Below are 23679 nucleotides of genomic sequence, written 5' to 3'. Positions count from 1 at the left end.
TAGCTTCATAAAGTGAAAGGACCGGGTTTGGAACTCAGCTGCAAAATCCTTCCTTTCAACCACTACACAATCCTATCCCTCTGATTTTCCAGAAACTTTAATCTGTTCTGCTTTTAAACATAAAAACTCTTCACTCTCTTTCTGACAAACTGGGAAGATGGAACTACAAACATAAATACATATTCAAGTAACAGAAACCCAAGAAACCAGTGCCAATGTCACCTAATTCTGAATGTTGCCATTTTAGCCAGAAGGTCAGAATACATATAGCCTTTGCATTATAACAGGACAAAATCCATGAAATATTCAAAGTGATATTTACATTGTGTTTGCCTCATTTATTGATACAATTCATAAAATGCTAGTACCCAAAACACAGAAAAAAGGAATAGGCAATTAATACACTATTATCCCATTTTTAGTGATATAGATTGTATGTTACCAGAACTTTGCTTCATTTAACTGTAATTTATATTTAAAATAAGGTAGTTAGGATTCAGTTCCTGTCAGTTACCGCACCATTTCCTTCATTTTTTCCCCACAGAGATTGAAAGCATTATACAAAAATAAAGTTATCTTCAGATTGTGCTATATAAGATTGCAGGTGGCAAGCCAATATATTATTCATCAAGTTCTTAAATAATTACTCATTTTCATTGATCTTTACACAATTCTCTTCAATATCTCTTTGGAATTAAGGGGTATGGTTTGAAAATATTTTGGGGAGAGCCAAGATCAACAATTTCAGTTATAAAGTAGATGTACATATACTGTTCTCTGGAAATGGGTTTTGTAATGCATTCAATTTTATGAATAATTTAAAACTTTTACTCTTTTTTGTTTTTCTTTGCAGACATTTTTTTCCCTGTGCATAGGCACAAAAATGACCTTGATTTGCTTTCCATAAATCTTCAGCATATTTTAGAGTTTGTCTTTGAAACATATGTCCCATCTCGCTTCTCTACATAATATTTTTACAAATTGAACAATGTGCCACCTTGAAAACCCCAGACAAAGCACCTTGTATGATTTACTGGTGCTCATTTAGAGCTTTACTCTAACCAGCCAAAATCAAAGATGGGTAGGTTTGTTTCTAACTCAGATAATGAACAAATGCCATCTAATAATTCATGTACTTTCTGTAGCATTATAGTTTATTGCAATAAGATACTTTTAGAATTATATTCTCCTCCTAGGAGTATTTTTTTCTTGAATTTCGGCTCTTCCTGTAAGCCCAACAAAATGTAGCTGTCTCCTGAAGAGAAATTACATAAACATGTTGCTTTGCTTTAGACATTGTTTTGATTATGAATAATTTTCTCTAAGGTTACCTCTTTCTTCTCTGCTGTAATTAATATAATTCATCAGTAGCAAATTTTGAATCACAACTTTCATAATTCAAACTTCATGACTTTTCCCTATTTGACAATTTTCAGTTGTTTCTAAGCCTGAGTTTCTTTGTGAAATTTTAAATTTTAAAATGTGAAATTTTAACATTTGTTCAATTCTTCATTTCATCCAATTATGACTCAAAGTATTATATAGATATTGTCTTCATGTGAGGATATGGAATTATGAGTTTTAGAAGCGGATTCTTCTGTAAATTGTAGCAATTCTATTTGCTTTTTTCACAATATTTTATCTTATACTCTAATTTCTTTATAACACAATGGTGATTCTTAAGACAAATAAATTTGCTATGATAGAAACTGCAAATGTTACTTCCTTGTTGAATTATTTCATAATAACACCAGAATGGAAGAGATTCCTGGAATTTGGGAGGACATCAAAAATCTACCCTGCTTTCTGGTAGGGCTCAATGTGGTGACTTAAGCAGCCAGATAAATCAATAGAACAAAAAATGTGAGGGTGGTAGATTTCAGGTAATATATGCTATAAGTGAACAATCCCAATATCATTTAAGCTGAGCTAAATAATCTGAAACTAAGTTAAGAATTTATCTGGTTGTTGTTATATGTGTCTTAACTAAAGCTTAGCACCATACCTTATTGTGTTAATACCTTTGTTGAGTGGATATTGCAGTAGCTAGAAAAGTTTGCTTATGAATCAGTTCTTTAACTCCACATTTAAAGGAGCTGTGTGCTAAAGTTTCTTTTTTATAATTTGAGTATTCGTTTTTTAAATCTTAACTTAAATCTGATGACACTATTTTCACCACAGTCAACACTAAACGACTTTTTAAATCTTAACTTAAATCTGATGACACTATTTTCACCACAGTCAACACTAAACGACTTTAACACTATGACTTCATGAACTCATGGTATGAATTTCCACAAAGCATTTTCCTTCATCTTTCAAATCTTATTAAAAATGCAGTTTGGAAAGAGTTGTAGGAATCAACTGAACTTTTTTATGTCATTCAAATAGGAATCTGCTATTTTCCCCGCAAAGTTTATCTTTCAAACCTTTTCCCCCCAATTGTCAAATGGTTCTTTCTCCTAACTAATTTTTTAAAAAGCTTCTCCACCCTACTTACTGCAGTTGGTAAATTAGAATTTATTATTTATAATCCCAGTATTTTTTTCTATATACTTTCTCCTAACTCTCAAATAAGAATTAGTGCAAACATAATGGCAAAAATTGAAAATTGTTTCAGATAGTTTATCATAAAATAAGATAAACAAAGTTGCCACACTAACCAAATGAACCAAGAAATTAGCCTTCCTTTTTTTTCACACCCATGGCACATGGAACTTCCCAGGCTAGGGGTCAAATCAGAGCTGTGACTGCCAGCCTATGCCACAGCCACAACAATGCCAGATCAAGCTTTGTCTTTTACCTACACCACAGCTCACAGCAGCACCAGTTCCTTAAACCACCGAGCAAGGCCAGGGATCAAACCTACATCCTCATGGACACTAGTCGAGTTTGTTAACTGCTGAGCCACAATGGGAATTCTGAGCCTTCCACTTTTTAATATTGAATTTTTTTCTAATTAAAAAAAATTTTTTTTGTCTTTTTACAGCCACACCTCCGGCATACAAAAGTTCCCAGCTGGAGGTCAAATAGGAGCTGTAGGCGCTGGCCTATCTCACAGCCATAGCAATGCAGGATTTGAGCCACATCTGTTTAAACCACATCTGTGACCTACACCACAGCTAACAGCAATGCCAGATCCTTAAGCCACTGAACGAGGCCAGGGATGGAACTTGCATCCTCATGGATACTAATCAGATGTGTTTTTGCTGAGCCAAAACGGGAACTCCTGATATTGAATTTTATGACTGCTTTAGATTTATATAAAATGTGCCAAGATAGCACAGAATTCCCATACATCCCTCACTCACCTGTATTGTCCATTTGCCACAACTAGGAAACCAGTACTGGCACATTACTATTAAGTAAACTGAGATGTAATTTGGATTTCACAGTTTTTTCCAATATCTTTCCTTCCTTCCAGAGTCCTATTTGACATCAAAGATCCCATTGGGAATATTACATTCTATTTAGTCATCATGTCTCCTTATCCTCATTTGTTCTGAGTTTCTCAGTTTTCCTTTGTATTCTTAGGACACCAACAATTTTAAGGGTCCCATTCAGTTAGTTTACAGAATACCCCTCAGTTTGGGTTTGTGTGATGTTTGCCACATGGTTAGCCTGGTGTTAAGAATTTTGAGAACGAATACCACAGAGGTAAAATGCCATTTTCATTGTCTAAGTGGTGCATTATATCAACATGAGTTATCACTGGTAATGTTAACCTTGGTCACTTGGTTAACATAGTGTCTGTCAGGTTCCTCCACTGTATAAATACTCCTTTGTTTCATATGCTATTTCTTAGATGCAACCTACCAAGTGAAACCCACACTCAAGGAGGCAGGAGGTAGTTTAAGTTATAAATATTGGCAGGGGCAGTAACTAAACAAACTATTTAGAAACTTCTGTAAGCAACACTTCTTTCTTCTCCCTCATTTACCTATTGCACTGGTTTTCATGCAGCAAAATGCTAATTCAGCCAAGTCAGAAAAAAGGAATATTTTCAGATAACTTTCCTTTGAAAACAGAAAAGACCTTAGAAAAGGTACATCTTCTTTCTTTTGAAATTCTCAAACAGTACAAAAAAGATCTGGAAACTGGATTCCAGTGTTTGGTAATATAGTCCATAGAAAAGAAGAAAAAACAAGGATAGGACATTAAGATAGCCATTGCAGTTCTTAAACATTCATACAAACAACTATGGCCTTTAAGTACTTTATAGAAGGATAAAAGAACTTTTGTGTCAAAACACTTCAAAAATATTATATTTTCAGGTCAACTTCTCTATGAAAAATGTCAACATTCACTCATCCATCAGCTTCCACTAGCATCTGGTGTGCACCCTAATGCACACTGTTGAGTACTCCATCTTCCTTCTACAAACCTTTGCCAAGACAGACTGCTTTACTATCCTTATCTATTCCAACCACCACATCCTTTGGAGGATTTATTGTGTTCTGAGTCCTATACTCAACTCCAAAATGTCATTTGACATTATCTCAAAATCAAGGGAGTACACACATAAGACAGAGGATATCAAATACTCCATTAACAATTTTTCTGTTTCCCTATTTCTAGATCAGCTAAAGAAGCATATAGGACAGTTTGTTTGTTTGCTTGCTTGCTTGTTTTCTTTGACCTCTAAATTTTAAAGGGAAAATAGCTGCAGATTATTAGGAGTAGAAAACAAAGCATCAATTATGTAGTGCAAGTTTCTCATTTAACAGACCGGGAGCTAAATTTCAGAGAGGAGAAGAGTTATGACTAGGAAAGACGCAGTACAGCTGAGATTAGAAAATGGTCCCCACTTCTTACAACCCACAATTCTTAAGCAAAATAAATGGCTTTAAAAACAGGACTTTTATTATATCAAATCATTTGAATACTACAACAAGGCAATGTTTTATCAGCCACCATGAAACTCTGTCCGATTAATGAAGTAGGAAATATGATTAGGAAACCTTTTTCCCTTCTTCCTTTCTAGGTTCTTTGGATGACCTAATACTTAAATTAACATAGGATTAATATGAGAGAAATCAATTTTAGTTATGTATGTATAGGAACCCAAAGATACAAGGCTCCAAGAAATGGCCAAAGCAGGCAGTTTTATACCTTTTAAAGAAAGAAACAATAAATTTGTAAGAAAAAAAAAAAAATTGACAAGACGTGAGGTTGGGTTCAGAGTAGTAAGTTAATAAAGAAGTAACAGTGTTTGTTCATCCAGCTTTATTAGCTTTGAATTCCATATCTCAGGTGATAAGCATGTTCTCTACCTCTCCATACAAGGAGGGTACATTTTTTGTAAGATATTTACTTTCTGCTTTTCAGAAGACAAAGAAAGGTCAGAATGTCCTTCTTGCAACTGCTGATTCTTAAGTAACTTTAATTCAAACTAATCAATATGCCAAAGTGGACTCTTTTGGGGCAGCCTACTCTAAACTTCATCACCATTCTAAGCTAAAGAGAAGGGAGTAGGAGTCTGGAACTTCAGACTGGAGGAAAACAATTCACAGAAAGACAGGAGTCTTTCTGATGTAAAGAACATTATCTAAAGAACATTATCTTTAGTGATAGCTCTCTTTCTGGTACAAGCTCCTTATCTAAATTATTTTAGGCAGTTAAGGGGGAAGTAAAAAGCTCTTCTTGAGTCTATAGGGCCTTGATTGTCTTCAGCTCCAAATAATCCACATGCCAAAGTGGCACATTCTGGGGCAGCCTGACCTAAACCCCATCAAAGAAGATAACCCATAAGTACTTTGGTGATGTTTGCAAATGTTTTCAATTGTCTTTTTGTTCAAAATAACTAGAGCTTAAATTAAATGGTGGCTAGCAGCATGAAAGGATTTCACACTCTACAAAGTGAGAAAACCTGATAGATTCAAGATATGTGCCTGGAGAGGAACAAATTCAGTATAATAATGATTATTATACTCAGCCCTTGAAACAAAGCCCTTTGTTTCAAGTCAGACTCAGCTGATGTGGCTTTGTTTTTTCACTACATTTTTATTTTGCTACAAAATAAATTTTCATTAGCATACTTTCCTTAAACTTCTTCAATTGAAGTAAATGTTCTTTTCTCCCTCTATCAAGTATTCATATTTATGCACTAGCAAAAGACATCAGAAAACTCAACTTCTCAACCTCAAAAGACCTGCAGGAAGGATAAAAGGTTATGCATTAATTCCAAGAGAGGCAAATTGATTTTAAGGTCCTTATTAACCAGATGAAACAGGAAATGCATTATTCTTGATGACAAATGCCTAATGGTTTAGGTTCTCACCATATGCTATGCTGTGGGCATTCTTCTACAGAATTAAACAAAATAAAAATTTTACTCCTATTTATTCAACAGTTGTGAAAATCATTATTCTACCAAGTGAGAATTTTAAACTTGCGATTTTAGGTTTAACCTTTACGTTCCCTGCTGCCTTCTTCGTCTCAGTTGTTTTTAAGTTATAAGTTTTCGGTAAGCAAATCACTTAGCACTAAGAGGGTCTTCAGATCTTTGTGGGCACTGTATGTAGATTTCAACGTCAGGAATCCAGAGCAAGATTTGGTACAAGCAGAAAACCAAATGGCCCATCCAGGTGCAACTGTATGAGTCAAGGGAGCTGTCATACCATGCATTAGTTCACAGATTCCAGAGGACTGTCTCTCTAGAATAGAGAAGGCATTATACAAAAGAATGAACGGATGCATACAAAACACCAATCCTTACAAAACTACCAGCAAAGATTGTTGCCAGCTCAATTTAAATCCCATGCCCCAGCTGAATTTTCCACACTTGACTGGGTTAGGGATGGAATTAAGAAAAAAGGATTAAGGAGGAATTCCAGCCAGAAAATATCAGATAGGCAATCCAGCATCAACTGTCCCCTTCTTTGTTGATCTAATCTAAATTTATGGAAGAATCAAAAAAGGCAGTATGTGTTCCACTGAGTGGGAATGAGTGTTAACAGACACTTAATCATCAAAGACCTGGTCCATCAGCACCAATAGCCTACTGGCTGCATTATTATTCCTTTAGTCTTTATCTGCGAGAAAAGATGGGTCTTGCACTAAAGAGTGAAGGTGATGAGTACTCCCTGGCAATTATTCATTGAAGAGAGTATTTTCCAGTATCTTTGCATTTTAGGGAGATGGAAATGAGGATGTAATCATAGCAGCATTCACCACTGACTCTGGTCAGTGGTTCAGAGCTTCATCCAGGCACCATCAAATGAACTGAAACAAAAAGCCAAATGAATCATCTGACTGCATTTTAAACACACTCTGCTATCCTAAGTGGAAATTGTTTAGGTTAAACTGTTCTCCCAATGTTATCTTCAAGGAATACATAAATCTATTTTCCTCCTATGCTTGAAATTGATTAATGCTGAAATACAGTCATTTATCTTCAGGACTGAGTACACGTAGAAACTGAGAGCTTTTTAAGTTAAGATTCAGAACTTAATGGGGGGTGTTTTCTGCTCTAAGGGTGTATCCAATTTTCCAGGCTATAGCTTTATCATCATCAAAACTGTCTACACCTGAGTAGATATTATACAAAGAAATTTAGCCACTTGCATAATTTCCACTTTCAATATCTGGCAAAACAAGCAATAGAAATTGTGCATGAAAACAACATACTGTAGCATTTTAAACAACATACTATGTGCACATCACCTATCATTCCAAAATGCTTCTGAAGACTATACACTTGAATCTTTCACAGACTTTCTGAAGCTTTGCATATTTTTTCCTTTCTAGTCATTACACATTTTTCTACTGAACCACCCGTGCTACAAGGCAGAGGACAATTCTAGACTTTCCTTCTCTCTCACCTCTTTTATTCAACCATTAACTGTGAATCTTTCCAACCAATTTTCTCTTCTCATCTTCTACTTCTGTTGCCTCATCATTCCTCTTCTGGAGTTCTTTTTATTATTTTATTTATTTATTTATTTATTTATTTATTTATTTTTGTCTTTTTAGGGCTGCACTCGAGGTATATGGAATTTCCCAGGCTAGGGGTCAAATCAGGGCTGCAGCTGCTGGCCTAAACCATAGCCACAGCAATGCCAGATCTGAGCTGCATCTGCAACCTACATCACAGCTCATGGCAATGTCAGATCCTTAAAAACCCACTGAGAGAGGCCAGGGATCAAACCTGTATCCTCATGGATATTATTTGGATTCATTTCAGCTGAGTCATGAAGGGAACGCCCTGGAGTTCTTTGAATGTAGGAAGCTAGATAAAGTAGATATACATTAATCTATCAACAAGCAGGACAAGATTTCTGAAATAAGCAACAAATTATTTGACTTCTCAGTTTACAATCCTCCAATGGATTGTAATCCATTACCTAGATAGTCAAGCCCAAACACCTTAGCATGGAAAATAATCCTCACTCTTTCCCTCTCTGGCCACTGTCTCTCCATACACACCAAGAACTCCAGGCATACTGAACTTTCTGCAGTTTCTTAAATGTCTCACACATCTTTTTCTCTCCCTGACATCTGTAACTACACCTTCTCAGTTGCCTAAATTATCACCTCTCATTTTCCATTTCTCCAATAAATGTATGTCCACCCACACATACCTTCATGTTCCTGAAGAAGCTTTACTCTTTGTTTCAATACTGAATTCAGATGTCTCCTCTTCCAGAAGCATTCCATGATAACTCAAGGAGACATGTTCTATGCTCCCTTAATAAATTGTTCCTATTTCTGCTTTATCACACACTACAGTGGGATAATTAGATGTTCTCAGTCTGTCTTTTGCTTTGTCCTCTTTATTTTTGTATCTGCATCACATAATTAATGTTTGATGAATGGCTAGATGAGTGAATGAATGGAGGTATGAATCTTGTCTGACTATTTAACAGGAAATGCTTATTGGTAAATATTCTGATTAGCAGGATTTTTGGTAAGTAGAAGAATGTAATGTAACACTTAAAATATTACTCATTTACAGATCTATTAGTATAGAACTACTAAATGCTAATTAAATTAACACTGTAAATAATCAAAGAAATCTCTATCACACTGTACAACATCTGGTTCTAAATGCTTACCCTACTTAAAGTCTATTTAATTCCAGTTTTAGACCATAAATGTCACTGAAGATAATGATTTCCTATAAACAAGTACTTCTCAAATAATAATGTGTTCTTATTAATTTATAATAAATCATAATCCCAACCCATATGTTTACTTACCCTTGTCCTTCAAATCTCGTCCACCTCCTCTTCTAGTAAAAATTCCTGTTTTTAGTGGGGGAACTAAAGCTCTACTTGTACAGCTTTCTAATCTCTAATAAGGATGGAAGGTTGCAAAAGTATGCTTGATCAGAGAGCAATGAGATAGAAGGTAGAAGTATCTGAAGGCTAGATCAGGCTCCAAGTGGGGAAAGAGAAATGATAGAAACATTAGGAAAAAAAACAGAAGTAAAGGACACCCCCTTAAAGTCATGGGCATCAACAAATTATTGTAAATTACCAGCATGCAGGTAAGGAAGGCTGGTCTAGCCATACTGTCTTTCGTATATCCATGTTCTAAATATTCTCACACAAAGTTTTTTTTTTTACTTCCAGTTTTCAAAAACAAACAAAATATGCATTTTCAGAATTTACAAACAAGTAATTATTTTCATTGTGATAGAATGGTACCGGATACACTGGTCTTGACTTTAATTTTTCCAAGTAAAGGCATTAAAAAGGAAACAACTTCCATCTATTATCATCACCAATTCCTAAAATATGTTTTAATGCACAAAATGATTTAACCAAAATTCCTCAGTAAAGATTACTGCACTGAATTTAACTTTAGAAAAAACAAACAAACAAACAAGAATATTTCTCACAGCTGAGTAAGGATCTCATCATGGGCTGACTCTAGACTCAAGACCAGTATCTGGATGTTACACCTCTAATAATGAAAGCAGCATAGATTCCTGCCTTTAACTTATTACAGGTAAATTAATTACCCAGGATGACAGGGGAAATAAAAGATCCAAATACAGAAGTCATGTTCATGGCTTTCTCAATGGTGATGTTTTCTTAAGTGTCAAGTAGATCTTTTATGATAAGTGGAATCTAAAGACAGATGTATAACAAAAAATTAATACCATAGGTTAACATTTATGAATATCCATTTTGCTTTTAAGAATTCCATAGTCAGTGCTTTGACTTAACTGTATCAGTTATTCTTTCCCAGTTCACTGTTGCTCACTGATCTTTGCAGACATGTATTTCAAATCCTGCCATTTAGCCTATGTAAATTCCCACCTCTCCAAGTAGCACTTAACTTCACCTCCCTTTCCTTAAAGTGGAAATCAAAGCTACCTCTCTTCTCCTTTCAGTTAGACACCCAAATAAATCACCAGCATTATGATAATTTAAGACTCAACTAATGCAGTAATTTAGAAATAACAACTTCTCTGAACTCTGCAATTCAATCTAATTTGCAATCCAAATTGTTTATAAAGGTGAGGATAGAATCTCCTTAACACTATGCATATGATATCTTAGAACAATATTATACTGTTAATATATGTATACTATACTGCATATATACACACACACATACACTTTTGGGAAAATGGAAACTATGAGCACTGTGCCAAATAAACATGTTACCTATTAAATCTGCAGTTTAACTTTTTACCTACCATTTTGTTATAGAACTTTATATTGACTAAGCACTAACATGCCTGTGACATGTTTACAACTTTTTTGCTCTGAGATAAGCATTACCAAGAAGTGAATAAAATGGAGGGCTGCTTAATCAAGATCACATGCCTAAGGCATTCAGTCAATAGATACTGTCCCACCAAAAATGTTCTCCTGTTAACTTTAGATTTACCCTGCTCTGGAGTTCCCATCGTGGCTCTGTGGTTAACGAATCTGACTAGGAACCATGAGGTTGTGGGTTCGATCCCTGGCCTTGCTCAGTGGGGTTGCCGTGAGCTGTGCTGTAGGTCACAGACACGGGTCAGATCTGGCATTGCTGTGGCTCTCATGTAGGCTGGCAGCTATAGTTCCGATTAGACCCCTAGCCTGGGAACCTTCATATGCCATGGGAGTGGCCCTAGAAAAGGCAAAAAAAAAAAAAAAAAAAAAAGACAAAAAAACCCACAAAGATTTACCCTGCTCTGGAATTTAGCCACCTCCACCATTTCACATGCACGCACCTGACTTATTCTATCTACATCTAAAAGAAAAAGCAAATAGACAAATCTTTTAAATTTAAAAACAAAAAACAAAAAAACACTTCAGACCTTGAATCAGCCATCTAACTTGGGCGAGCTTCAGTTTTCTCCAACTTAACTGGGAATATCATCTATATTTCTCTAGGGTTGCTTAGCAGCTTGAAGGCAACCATGGGTATGTTAGCATTATAGAATGTTTCTTTCCCTCTTTCATCCAGCTTCAGGAATTTCAAATCATTTTTATCTCTGATTTTTCTGGAAAGCCTCCAATTCACTGAAAAGCAAAAGCTTGAGGACTAGTCATCATTCATAAAATCATTCATTGTTTGAATATTATACAACATAAACATTCAATGATAAGGAAAAGAATGAGATCATTGAGATAAATGGGTTCATTCTAAGCAGTTCCAAGCAGTATTTGAGTAACAGTAGCAACAGTGTATGAGCAACGCCAGGGAGACCATGCTGCTTGGAAAAGCAGCAGCAGATAGGGTAAGATGAGCTTCCTGGATGTACTATAGTCAAAGTCAGGATACCTTAGCCTCAAAGGCTATCCAACCTGATTTTACCCATTCATGACCTAAATCCATCTCTGGGAACAGATTTGCATTAACTGAACTCAAGAGATTTGAGTTTAAAATCAGAATGCCTAATTTCTCTATTTTAGGGGAAAATTGTTCTTGTTGCAACAGAAGACACTAGGTCCTCTCTAGTAGGCAACTCTAGATATTGTCAAATTAGAACCTGGATATCACTTTGTTAATTTAATATGAAAGCTTTAATAGTTAACTGCCAAAGGCATTGGACAGGTGAAATTCTGCAGTCAATATGTTATTTCTTGGTAAGTAAGCTTCACAGAAACCTAAATAGAGGTAAGAGAAGATTGCCTGGTAAGCATGTGATCAGAACAAATGGAGTGTGTGACCCGATGTCATTAAACCTTTGAACCAGAGTTTCCATCATGGATCAGCGGAAATGAATCTGACTAGCATCCATGAGAACACAGGTTGATCTCTGGCTGACCCCTGGCCTCGCTCAGTGAGTTAAAGGATCTGGCATTGCTGTGAGCTATGGTATAGGTCACAGATTTAGATTGGATATGGCATGGCTGTGGCTGGTGGCTACAACTCCTGATTCAACCCCTAGCCTGGGAACCTCCATAAGCTGCAGGTGTGGTCCTAAAAAGACAAAGAACTTTGAACCATGTAAAGAAAGTTTATACTTTTTTACTCCATCCTAGAGGCAGAACTGCCCCCTGGACCAAACAGATGTTGTTGTTGTTGTTGTTTTAGGGCTGCACATGTGACAAATGGAGATTCACAGGCTAGGGGTTGAATCATAGCTACAGCTGCTGGCCTACACCACAGCCACAGCCAGATCCAAGCCACATCTGGAACCTATACCACAGCTCACCAGCTCACAGGATTGCCGGATCCTTAACCCACTGAGAGCGAATCTGTGTCCTCATGGATACTAGTCAGATTTGTTTCTGATGAGTCAGGAAACTATCTTTACATTCAGATGGGGAGCCTCTGCAGAAAAGAGAAGTAGGGGGAAGAGGAGACAAAGAGGAGAGGAACAAGAAAATTCTAATCATGGAAGCTCTCCGATTCTTGGTTTGTAATTCTCTGTGGTATATAGATTTATAGAAAACATACTATAATTCCCAGCTCATAGTAACAAAGTCCTCATTAAATTGAGTCTCAGTTATCAGGTTACACATGCAGGGATATGAAATATTCAAATCTCTTTGACCTTGGTCAAATGTGTCATCCTTCACAGTCAGCTAATAGACCAAAATCACATGACAGCAATTCAAAAGGGCAAATCTGAGAAGCAGCAGAAATAGCACTGCTACTTCCCTCTGCCCATTTTTTGGAGAAAAAAATGAATGTGTAGAGGAGATCTCATACCACAGGAAATCCCTCAATTACAAGATTCAATAAAAGGATTTGCCTGTAGGAGCTCCTGAATATAGTAAGTCATCTTGATGGCTTGTTTGAATTCTCTTTTCATTTGTAACTCTTATGGCTCTTTTGATCACCACTGTCTACTTCTATAATGGTTCAATACTTGCAAGATGCCAGAGGAATAGAAATCTCAAAGTTCTGCAGTATGTTTATTTAAAAGATACGGGTTATCGGATTGCCTAGAAAAATGATCACACTTCTCCATTTAATTGTAAGAAATTCCATCAAAAATATACTTCCATGATGCAATATGATGCCCTTTGTGGACATATAATAAGGCTATCACCATTTCTCAACCTGACCAACTTTCTGAGCCACCAAAACAATGATACCAGGTGGGGTATCATGTAGCTTTATTTCAGTGACTCCATTCTCCCTCTGACCTTTCCCATCACTATTCTGAAAGTGAAGAAGGTCTGCACTCTTCAATGAAAGGAGATATGTATTTATTTTCTGAGCCCTACTGTTACTATTTTCATTTTGTTACGCATAATTCTGTCCATATAAAGAAGCACTTCTTGCAATTCAAATACTGCCAAAAAATATTTTGTAAACTTTATTATCTTCTCTGTGAAGCTGCTTGAAATCCCAACCCTGTGCTATCTTTCTATGGCTATTGTCAAGCCTTTCTTGAGCTGCCTTGTGGGCTGATAAGTAGAACAAGAGGAGCCAAAAGGAATTATTTGCTTCCACTATCTTTATCCTATCCATGTAGTGGAGGATTGGAAATGTAAAAATTTTTTAAAAAGTATGTAGAGAAGTTGGGGAGAGAACCCACAGGACTTAAACTAAAGAATATATGCCTGCATATCTTCAAACCAAGAGACAGGATATTCAAGACAATGGTTCCTCTGCTTTAACCCGTCCCACAAATAAAGGTCACAGACATGATTCACTTACTACAGGCCACTGCATAAGCTTAGAATTAAGCTCAATGCTCTCACCTAGCTGTAATTCCAGCCCTTCCTCTCTCACTCTGAAAAGCAAATGCAAGTCAGTGAATACATTATTATAGGGATAATCTTGAATCCACTACAATTTATAACACAGCTAATCTTTCAAACACTTGGACACCTGACACCTTACAACTGATCTCCATGTGCTGCTATACCACAGTCAAATCTTGAGCTAGACTATAACAAGAATAATTATTCACAAAGCATGTAATAGAGATTACATGATATAAAAGGCCTGACTTGTAACTTCAGAAACCTTTAGGATCTGTAGTAAACTGTGCTTTTTGCTTTGCTTGGTTGGGAGAAGGGTGGAAGCTAGAGAACAATTACATAGGAACAGAGAAGGAAAGGGGTGAGAAAGAAAGAACTATCAATCTGTCTACAACACAGAATGATGGATTTGTACATTTGGGAGAGAGAAGGAAGCGAGGGGGGGAAATTATGCAGTAATCAAGCATTTCCTTTTCAATTGTTTGATGAGTTTGCACTGGTTGTCATTTTTCGCCTGCACTGAAATAATGCTTCATGAATAGTATCCCCTTGGGTTTCTCTACAAATGCAGGATGTGTTTCTTATGAGATTATTCCCTGGAGCCTCATTCTGAAATAAACAGTTCATTGCTTATAGCGTTTTTATACAGCAAGTTCTCTTCCATTAGATATAAGATTCAAAAAATAGAACTGTATTAAAACTGTTCCTATGCTCTTCCCCCAAACCATGGGGTTTCTTACTTGTTCCTTTTTCTCAGGTGTGTCCTAAGGCTCACTTTTCTCTTCTTTTCAGAAAGCATACTATCCATATGTAAATTGTCTGGCTCCTAAAGGCAATTGGCTGAGGATCTATAATATTTTATAGTATTTTCTCAACAGTGTGTAATAAAGTCACACGTAACATAAATCATATAGCAAAGCTCAATGCACCATAGATAATCTCTTAGAATTTGTAATTACAAAGAAAACTGACTATGACATATGGTATCTCCAAATTTGGCTTTTAGGATCTATTTTAAAACTCTCTGCTTTTGAAGATCTCACCTTAAAGAGGAAATGGATGCCTGGTTTGTGCACTTGCAAAATGCCTGAAAAGATAAAGAAATATAGATTCCTAACATTTTTATGAACAAAAATACTTTTTGTTCAGTACTTTTCTCTTCACTATGCTATTCAGTGCTTTATTAATGTGACATAAAAAACCAATGAATAATTCCAGGACTTCAATAACCACAGTATTAGTAACCACATTCTCAGATATTCAAAATGATTTTAATGTCTAAGAACGTGGTTAGTAAACCTAGTTCACAAATAGTGAACTTTTGCCCCTACCTATATACCAGACTTAAATGCTTAAACTAAATTTTACTTAAAAGCAAACAAAAAAACCCACTGTTTTCCCACTATGTTCCAGAGACTAAGTTGAGAATTTATCATGCAAATAGCCAAGATATGAACCAAAAAAAACCTGATATTTGGTCATTTACTTTCACCGTCTAAAATCTTCTTGGTTGCTCTAGAGCAGAATTCATTGAGAGAAACTTATTCAGGCAGAATTAATAGCAGTATGAGAGTCTTTCTTGCAGAGCATAGAGAAATTTGACAGGGCTGGACATCAGATTCTAGGACAGGGTCTCTTTGGTTTTTAGGCTACATGATTAGGGAAGCACTGATTTTCCCCTGTTGGGATTAGGCACCAGAATTAAATATAGCAATACGATGTGTTAATAATATGGCTCCAACCTTCTCTTGCCAGCCCAGCATTCAAAGCTTGGGCAGGAGGCCACCCATGAGACACAGCAAGCCAGCAGCAGAATTACCAAATGAGCACTCATGAGTGGCAAAGCAGCAACCCCACTCTGGCGTGATCTTATAGTTAAGCAGGATTGATTTCCTTAAAGCACTGAACCATAGCCTCCTTCTGCTGAAATTCAGAGAAAAACAGTATTTTTCTGCTGGGGCCAACCTGCAGAATTAGTCCTGGGTTCTCTCAATTCCCCCTCCTCTTCCTAACTGGTGGAATCCAAATGTCGCTCCCCACTCTGTCACAAGTCTGTTTATCTGAACCCCCAAAGAGCCATGAGGCCAGTCACTAAAATAGCTGTAGGAAATACAGATGAGTAGAAACGACCAGGTGACCAATCCCTGGAAGTAAGTCATGTTCTCCCAAAGCAAACTAGAAGACCCTTTGGTAAGAACAGCCCAAGAGATGTATGATGTCCAGTGTGGAAAGCACAATGCAGCTGCAATCCACAGCTACATCCTGAGGCTGAGGCTGAGAAAAGGGATGCTCCCAAATCTCCTCTAAAGACTGGAAAACGAAGAGCTATAAGCTCTGCTCAGCCTCTGACCTTAGATACATTGTTAATGGCTTCTTTGGAAGATATTAGATATTTACCAGGAATCTCGTGGACCACTGGAGTTTAAGAGTATCAATAGACTGGAGAAGCTACCAGTTTTCCGCTTGATACACCAGTACTGGATGGCAAGCCTGGCATCAATATAGAGTTAGCTGAGAGGGTCAGCACTCCTTAGTGATATCTGTCTTGAATTCAGTGCAGCCCAGATGACAGTTATTTTGGAAGACTCCTAAGACACGACAACTGTGTATGCATTCTTTTCTCATCGCCCATAATTTCAGATGTTTCTTTCTGGGTAGGAAAAGTTTGACTCCACCCAGGTTGCCCAAATCCTGCCAATCCAAAGGAAGGCTTGTCTTCAGCCCTGGCCTTTGTCCAACTCCTGGAAGATAACCTCTGAGCCTTGAGAATATGCTTAATGATAAAAGTGTTTTTCTGTGTCTGAGAACTTGAGGCAATGCTGAACCCATTTGACCAGATTAGTTATCTTAAAAATACGTTTTATGGCAAATGCTTGTTTTTGCTCTGGGGTGTGTGTGTGATGTGATGGAATCTAAGCAACTGAAATCAGTCATGCAGCCTACATGACTGACTCCCAATAAAATCCCTAAACACCAGTGCCTGCATGAGTTTTCCTGGTAGCCACATTTTGTATATGTTGTCACATATTGCTATGGAGAGAATTAACTGTGTCCCTGTGTAAGTCAACTGGGAAGAGATTTCTGGAATCTTGTAGCTGGTTTCTCATGGACTTTAGCTCATGCACCTATTACTTTGCTAGTTTAATCCATATCCTTTCACTATAATAAACTGTAAATATAACAGCTTTTCTTAGTATAGTGAGTCCTTCCAGAGAATGAGTCTTAGAGTAGTCTTGAGGGTACTGAGACCCTTCCTTAGCAAGAGCCGTTATGCTTATTCAGAAGTCACACCACCACTGCCACCCATTACACACTCATGACTCTGTGCAATTGAGTGCACAGATCTGCAGCCACAACCCAGGTGAGGAAGGCCACCATAGAATGTCATAAGATGCTTAAATTTGCAACTCCTGTATCACAGGAGTAGGGTACAAGATAATGGGTGCAGCCTCTGATGGGTGAGTCAACACCAGCCAATGAGTCAATAGCAGTGCCTTCCATGTGGGTGTTTGCTCATTCATTGGCTCAGGGTGCCATTCAATATTTGCTGATCATCTGAGGAAGTTACAGTACAAAAAAAGTAAGGTAACGTTTATATGGATCAACTCTCTGCACACTACTGTGGTACTCCAAGAATTTCCTATCATCCTCCAGTTTGGAGGTCTCTAAGGGACGGGTCAGAGGAGAAGGACTCCTGCAAGAGAAGACTGACCTTACACAACATTAAGCAAGATGTCCAGCCAGTCTCCCAGTGAAAACAAGGGTGGTACTAGCGAGGTTTGTCTTTGATTCAACTGTTCCTGGGCTGGCGCTTGCTCTTTGGCTCTGAATACACAAACAGGGATGTGTAGGAATCCTGGCTTGTGGAATACAGCTGGATAACAAGACTATGGCAGATTAAACTCCCTGTCCTATCCACAAACACATGTATGTATTCTTCATTTGCTTTTCTCTTGTGAGCCCTGTGTCATTTGAAAATGACCATGCAAAGTGGTTAAAATACAACATTGCTGACTCAACACTTCCATCATCTGGTAGAGACTAAACCTGATCTTAAGGATAAATACACATGACTGGGAAACTGCAAGAGGAGAAACTGACTTTCATCACCTACTCACAGGACTGAATCATAGCTGAGGCGATTGGTGCTGTAGAATACCTGGAATACTTGGCTTTCACACAGCAAGGCCTCCAGACAGCATTGGATGAAGCTACTAGAGCAGTTTCTGCCTACCTCCCATCAAGAAAAAAATGCCTGAAAATGTTCAAGCCCTTCTCTCCTTCACTATCCTCCTTGTAAGTTTGCATGCTTTTCTCAAACACAGTGGTGGCTTCACACACAGAAAACAGACTTATGGTTTTTATCAAAAGGGAAAGGTGGGTGGAGGGATAAATTAGGAGTACTGGATTAGCAGATACACACTACTATATATAAAACAGATAATCAACAAGGATTTACTTTATAGCACAGAGAACTATATTCGATATTTTTAATAACATATAGTGGAACAGAATCTGAAAAAATCTTATATCTAAATTATTTTGCTTTACAACTCAAGCTACAAAATAATGTATATCAACTACACTTCAGTAATAATCACAAAAACAGGGAGCCTACACACTTAACAAAATTTTTGTTATAGATTAGTTCTTCCATAAACCCATTTTGAACCTATTAGTGATTTTAAGGTTTTGTTTTTTAAAGTAAGTTCAAACTTTCACATTCTATTAAAATTCAGCCCCCAAATGGAAATATATATAAAATCTTAATCTGCTTGTTGGGAAGGCCCAGTACTATAACACCTATATCAGGAAGGGTTATGTGGGAGTGATTCTGGATATCCCTATAGGAAAGGAGCATCTCTCCCAATCCGATTCAATGGTTGAATTATACTAGGTACATTTGAACATTCAAAATTTCCACGCTGCCTCTGAGAAACTAGTAATTCTGAGCTTTGAGGAGATCAGTTGCCCAGTAACCCATCCAGGAATGACTATCAAACTGACCACTTTGCTATTCTAAACTTAGAGGGAAGAGATGGTTTTCATTCCTTTATTCTGAATGGACAATGTCCACATCTAATACCCCCTTGTTTTATGTACTGAGGAGTTGTAACCACCCTTCAGTGTTTCTAGGGGTAGGCATCCCCACTTTCTCACACTATAGTGTTATTAAGCTGAATGATTAGAAAAGCAATGGTACATCTCCTGCTGTAGTGAAAGACTATGGTATAACAGCAATACATAAGACAGACCTTTGGATCCAACACTCCTACCAGCTCGGCTCTGGAGTAATTTGGTGTTGGAGTCCAAACTTTCTGGTTGCAGTTTTATAATATTGCAGATAGAAGCAGAATTAGCCACCCATCTCCCATCATGGGTGATGAAGAAACAGCCTTTCCTCTTGGCATCATTTGGAAACTATAGTCCAAGACTTGTCCTTGACCCTAATTGTCTTAAGCACCAGCCATAGCCCATGTTATGGAGCCTTGCAAAGAGGTCAACTCCTTTCCTGGGAGGCCAGCCTGCAGATGATCAGTGTTGGACAAGTTAACTTTTTCCTCTTGGTAGAAATTAAACTTTATAGGGTATTAAGAGTTTTATCATAAATGATCCCTGTCCTGGAAAAGCCTGAAGATATACAGTGTGAAAACTGGCTGCACTGAGATAGTTTACCATTAGTGGAAAATACCCAGTGCACAGGCATTGCTTCAGTTTTAAATGTGATAGTTACCTCACTTCATTTTAGTCTGGTCACAGTGCATGGAGAAACTAGTCTGCTTTTGTCATTCTCTGGATTTTCTTTAACATTTCATCCTTAATGTGAAAGTCTTCTTAAATTAGCCAAAATGACCTAATACATTTTAGTTGATATTTCATAGAACCTTAATATAGTTAGTACTGAAGGTTTGCTAAATGGCTCCCACAACACTGAGTTGGGCAGGAGACAAAAAAATTCAAGGAATGTATATTCGAAAACTATCCCTAAGTCCTAATGCTTTTGGTCCTAGACTCATCACTTAATCTTCCAACATCCTGACTGCCTTATTTACAAAGTGATAAAAGTAGGAGAGCTTACTCATCAGAATGCCAGAATGTATACAGAGTGATGAGTATTGTTATTTAACCAACTTGAAATATGTAAATTATAACAGGCAGCAAGTTAGAGTGTTTACCAATATGCTTCTTTGCCTGAGGAACTTTCTTTCCTCTCTTAGACATCAAGCAGAATCATTTAATGTCTAAATCACATTTCCTCTCTGACAGAAGTCTCTTCAACCTAGAATTTAAGTTGGGTTGTATTTTTGTGTTTGTATCAACCTCCTCTTTACAATAAGGCTATAAACTTCCAAAGAGCAAGTGATATGCCTAATACTTCTGTGTCCCTATAAGATCTAATGCATTCATAAGATCACAGCAGAAACTCATCAGGTATTTGTTGAGCTGACAAGACAGCCAGGAAGATAGCACATTTCCTTACACTTTGTTCTCCCACAGTTACATTATAGGGACAAACCCCAAGTCTTACAACGTCTCACTGTTCAAACCAAAACGTTGCTCTTTATTTTAGATGGGTGGCTGATGTCAGCAGGATCATAATCACAACCCTTTGAGCCAAACATCAGGAGGTTAATAGAAGCTGTTGTTGGTGAGAAAAACATCCTGTTGTTCTTTGTCTCCAAAATTTCCCAGCAGGCATTAAGGACCTCCTACCAGATGAAGAGCTGGAAAGAAGGTCTCCATTTGCAAAACAATTATCTCATACCCATACTTTCCGTTACCCCCAGTGGTTTGACGGATGGTTTGGTAGAAGAGAACACTCCTAAGTATGGTTTTATTTGCTTCTCAGCTCTAAAAACACAATGTCTTTATTGACACCAATGATGAAAGAACACAGCTCCATCCCCTGTGGCCATTAGCTTTTTCAGCTCTTACTTCAACTACTAAATAAACTTCTTTGAGATAATGAACATTTTTTCTAGGTTAGAGGTGTCTAAATAGCTAGTGCACTTCTTGTTTCATAGAGCATTCAATGTGCTAATGGATTTTTTCCCATTCAAACAATACTACCAATAAGTCATGGTGATAATACACAGCATAGGGAATATAGTCAATAATATTGTAATAACTTTGTATGGTAACAGGTGTGTTGTGACTATTTCAAAATGTATACAAATACTGAATCACTACTATGCATACCTGAAACTAATAGAATATTGCATGTCAATTATACTTCAATTTTTAAAAATACTACAAACTTGGCCAATTATACTTTACTGGTGGGTTTTTGTTCTCATGAAGGAAACTTACACACTTTCACCTGAAAAATTCTAGAGTGTTTCAAAATTCTCCCAATTTAGCTTCACTAAAGAGAAAAAAGGAAAAGCATTAGATTGGTTAATGTCTGTGAGTGGGAGACAGTTGACAGCAAAAACATGAAGAGCAGAAGACTAAAAAGAGGGAAAAGTCATTGCCCCCATCACTCATGTTATCCCATCCATCATTGTGATCCTTCTTAATCTATTTACTCAATTTAAGTCTTAGACTGTTTATTCAATAGGTTAGATGGTCATTAGGAAAAAAAAACAAAAACAAAAAAACACAGCCTTAGTTGTTTTATTCTATATAAACTCAAGGAGCTGCTCAGTTTGTTTTAAACAATAGAATTACAGGGTTTTTTAAGACTTTTAATTTTTCCATTATAGTGACTTACAATATTCTGTCATTTTCTACTGTTTTGAGGTCCATTTCCTCTTAAATGCTCTATCCAAAACAACTGTCTTTTGCTACCTACTTCCCACTCAAGCCGAATCAGATTGTATGCCCTTTTCCTTCCTGGCTCTTCACTTGAACTGGTGATTGATTGGGGTTAGTATTAATGTCTAGGTTTTGCTGCCCTCTGCTGGCTGTCTAGGAACCAGCTACTCTTTAAACAAAAACAGAAGTTAATTCACTTGATGGGTCTTGGATTCCAGCTAAAAGGGAGAAACAAATTTACACATAGTCTGGTTTTAAAAATAAACATTAAAACCAAAATTTAAAAACAATGAAAAAATAAAACTAAAACCAACAAAATTTTCTTCTTTCTTCAGCATAGCTAGAATTGCATAATCTACATTTAATAACAAAATTAATTTTGCTGAAATATTATAGTAGTTTGCAACAGCAGTAGTAAGGCACAGTGCTGATACCTTCTGTATAACCAATGAATATTCAGTTGGTAATGAACACATTTCTCAAATGTTTAAACATTGCCTGTTCCTATGTCTACAAACTTTTAGCCCACCACACCTCACAATGTTAAATTCTGGAAATAATAAGACAGGACAGATACTGTGTACTTGTAACATTTTCCAAAATGTTTTTACACGTTACATTTATTTCTAAACTTAACATTGCAGTTAAGTTGTTTCGATGTTTCAAATCCTTGTACAATACTTTAGGACTTGGGCACATAACCAACAATTTATTTGATATTCTCCACATATATGAAGTAACTACTTCCCTTTCTATACTTTTGCTATTGTCTAGAAAGTTCTTTCTGAAGTTTAAGGATCACAATTATGAGATATTATTAGACGAATTTCCCTATACTCCATGCTACTTAAGTAATTTAGAGTCGAACATATATCGCAACAATTCATTTTTACATGAAGAATACATAATTTTACAGTAGAAAATATAGCAATCTCTAAAAAGATTGATTTTTAGTCACCTTAATACACTGAACTGTTTGAGGTAAAGAAAGAGACTAAGTTATAAAACTCCTAGCAGAATGAGTTATTATCAAATGAGGGAAAATTATTTCTACCATGTGCAAACTACAAAAGGAATTTCTTTCAAAATCCCAATGGGTTGGGATTGATACTAAATGCACAGAAGCAGCTGTTTGTGTGTTTTGCACATCAGCTCATAAGTGTGATTATAAGTGGGAATGAGGTTCGTGATCACTTTCCCTGGGAGAGGCTAATTGGGAAACAAAACATTAGCATCAGAACCATCAACCTAATTATCATTGAGCATATTCTATGTATCAAACAGAGGACTCAATGCTTTCCCTTTACAAGTTCCTTTAATTCTCACGACTACACTATGAGGCAATTATTATCACTTCCATTTTGTACATGAGAAGCATATGGCTCAGAAAATCTAGGTTCCTTGCCCCAGACCACTCCTCAAATCAGAGTAGAGCAAGGTTTCCACCCCAAAACTGGCTCTGAGAGTCACGTTTTTTGAAGTAAGTGATAGCTCTATGTATCACCAATGCTTTGCTTTATACCAACACAAAATATCAAATATTGAAAAGTTTAATCACTAATACTTTTTAAAAACTCGTGTGTGTGTGAGTGTGTGTGTGTGTGTCTAAATTTTGAGGAGAGAGAACATAAAAGGTCAAGTTTGGTAATTAATTTTAATTATACTAGTCCTATGCACTCTACCAAATAGCTATAATAAATAGGAAAAGCCTTTCGTTGCTTTGGAAACAAAACCTGTCTGAGTAACAACCAGAGCCATTTTTCAGTTCAGCTGAGCCGCTCAAATCAAAGTATCTTTGATCCTTAAAGGCCAT

Source organism: Sus scrofa, chromosome 15 (genome assembly GCF_000003025.6).
Source record: "Sus scrofa isolate TJ Tabasco breed Duroc chromosome 15, Sscrofa11.1, whole genome shotgun sequence".
NCBI lineage: Eukaryota > Metazoa > Chordata > Mammalia > Artiodactyla > Suidae > Sus > Sus scrofa.
The sequence above is the reverse complement of the archived record's forward strand: the minus strand, read 5'-3'. Positions refer to the sequence as shown.